This window comes from Piliocolobus tephrosceles, chromosome 17 (assembly GCF_002776525.5).
Source record: "Piliocolobus tephrosceles isolate RC106 chromosome 17, ASM277652v3, whole genome shotgun sequence".
Lineage (NCBI taxonomy): Eukaryota > Metazoa > Chordata > Mammalia > Primates > Cercopithecidae > Piliocolobus > Piliocolobus tephrosceles.
The window spans coordinates 7,793,725-7,796,583 of NC_045450.1; the positions used below are offsets into that span (position 1 = coordinate 7,793,725).

A 2,859-nucleotide genomic window follows, 5' to 3' on the forward strand; every position below is an offset into this window, starting at 1 on the left:
ATACTCATCATATTTTTATTTGAAAGGAATTGGATGTCGTGATTCCTTCCACCGTCCATCAAGGTCACCTTAGTTCCTCTAAAGAGCTGGAGTCGATTTTATCTTCAAAAGATTTATCTTCAATTTAGCCCTTTTAATCCTGTGTTTTTTAAAATTTAAGTTCGACTTCACCTTTCTCTGGTGCCTCCTTGAGTAGCTTAATGATTGACCTTCTGAACTGTTTTTCTGGCAATTCAGAGATTTCTTCTAGATTTGGATCTATTGCTGGTGAGCTTTTGGTAAGCTTTTTGCTTTGTCATATTACCAGAATTGTTTTTCTGGTTCGTTCTCATTGGGGTGGACTAAGGGGAAAGATCTGGGGCTCAAGGGCTGCTGTTCAGATTCTGTTGTCCCATGGGGTGATCCGTTGATGTGGTTTTCTCCCCTTTCTCCTAGGGATGTGGCTTCCCAAGAGCCAAATTGCAGTGGATTGTTAACGTTCTTCTGGGTCTAGCCACCAACAAACAGCTACCAAGCTCGGACAAGTTAGCTGTTTTTAATAGGACAGATGCTTAATTCAGTTGTCCTGTTAGCCCACAGTTCATTTCAGCTTCTTTCATCTCCTTTTAAAATGGATATGCTGATGAAGACTTCAAAATTCACCAAGAATCTTTGCGATCTAATTTCTTCAACCAATTTGCTTTAGGGGTCATATTTTAGAGTAGGTGGCTCTGCCCAGTTCTCAGTTTGACAACCTCTCTATATGTGAATGAGTTCAAGTCATTCATTCCTAAGGTGTCATATGCTAATAAAGCTCTGTTGCATATAACTAATACGTTTAACTCCAGACATGTTGTCAACATAGAAGCCTTTAAAAGAAAAAAGCAATCTTGATACAGCATGTCAACATGAAATTGGAATACACAATTAATATAGCTGGGATTCCCCTTATATCCTATGGCTTTTAATCTATTCTACAACCGTAGAACCAATTTTAAATTGAAAGACAGGGTCTTACTCTGTTGCCCAGGCTGGAGAGTACGGTGGTGCCGTCCGAGTTCACTGCAGCCTCCAACACCTGGACTCAAGCCTCCTGCCTCAGCCTCCCCTTCCCAAGTAGCTACAACTATAGGTGCATGCCTATATGCACTCAGCCAATTTTTACATTTCTGTGGAGATAGGGTATTGCTATATCCTTACCCAGGCTGGTGTAACTCCTGACTTCAAGCAATCCTCCCAACTCACCCTCAAAGTGCAGTGATTCTAGGCATGGGTTAATGTCCCCAGTCCAGAACAAACCTTTATGGTTATCAACACTCCCATCAGCTAACTTTTTTTTTTTTTTTTTTTTTTTGGAAACAGTCTCCCTCTATCACCCAGGCTAGAGTGCAGTGGCACAATCTCAGCTCACTACAACCTTCACCTCCCTGGTTCAAGCGATTCTCCTGCCTCAGCCTCCTGAAGTAGCTGGGATTACAGGCACCTGCCACCACTCCCAACTAATTTTTGTATTTTTAGGGGAGACGGGGTTTCACCATGTTGTTCAGGCTGGTCTCAAACTCCTGACCTCTTGGATTCATCCAGCTCGGCCTCCCAAATTCCTTCCTACCTGTGTCAATGCTCATACCGAACAATGAGTTCTGGGTTGCAAGAGGATTTTCTGAACCTGTTAGTCCACATGTTAAAACATACAAGTGTTGAATTTTATTTTTAAATGACATAATTGAATGTATTTATGGGATACAATGTGATACCTTGATACATGTATAGATTGAAGAATTAGCAAGTCAGGCTAACACATCCATCACCTCACATGCTTATTTCTTTTTGGTAAGAACATTTAAAATCCATTCCTTTAACAATTGAGGAAAAATACATTATTAACTATAGTCACCTTGATGTGAAAAACGTCAGAACTCAATCCTCCTATAAGGAGCAGAAATGTTGTACCTTTTGACAATTTCCCTTGGCCCCACCCCTCATATCCTCAGTCTCTGGTGGGATCATGCAATATTCTCATTTATATGCCCCGCTTATTTCATTTAAGATCAGAATGAAGAGATAACCCATAAATAGGGAGAAAATATTTGCAAACCATACATCAGGTAAGGAGTAGATCGAATCCAAAATATGCAAAAAACCACTCAAAAATGTTAAAAAATGTACAAAGAGCCTAAATATTCTCAAAAGACATGTGAAACAGATTTTTAAAATGCTCACCATCGTTTATCAGGCAAATCCAAATTAAAACCATGAGATACCGCCTTATACCTGTTAGAATGGCTATCAAAAAGACAAAAGGTAATAGGTGCTGGCAAGAATGTAGAGAAAATAACCTTTGTATACTGTTGGTGGAAATGGCACAGCCATTTTGGAAAACAGTATAGAGATTTCTCAAACTAAAAATAAGAGTTACCATATGCATTAGCTCATCTTCAACTGTGCTAATAAAGAGCTATTCAAGACTGGGTTACTGATAAAGGAAAGATGTTTGACTCAGTTCCACATGGCTGGGGAGGTCTCACTATCATGGCAGAAGAGCAAGGGACATCTTGCATGGTGGCAGTCAACAGTTTCTACAGGAGAACTCCCTTTGTAAGACCATCAGATCTCGTGAGACTTGTTCACAGGAACAGCTCAGGAAAGACCTTCCCGCATGATTCAGTTACTCACCCCCACCCCCCACCAGGTCCCTCCCACGACATGTAGGGATTACAATTCAAGGTGAGATCCAGGTGGCAGAGCCAAACCATATCACCATATGATCCAGTAGTTACACTTCTGGAAAGATATATACACACACGTACACACAGGAATTGAGATTAAATGTTAGAGATAGCTGCACTCCCATACTTACTACAGCATTATTCATAATAGTCA

The 2,859-nt window shown here is 40.5% G+C and overlaps 1 pseudogene; it reads right to left on the reverse strand.

The window, feature by feature from the left end:
• Positions 1 to 1,575: 1,575 nt before the first annotated feature.
• On the reverse strand, positions 1,576 to 1,678 carry LOC111551768 (annotated as a pseudogene).
• Between the last annotated feature and the right edge of the window lie 1,181 nt (positions 1,679 to 2,859).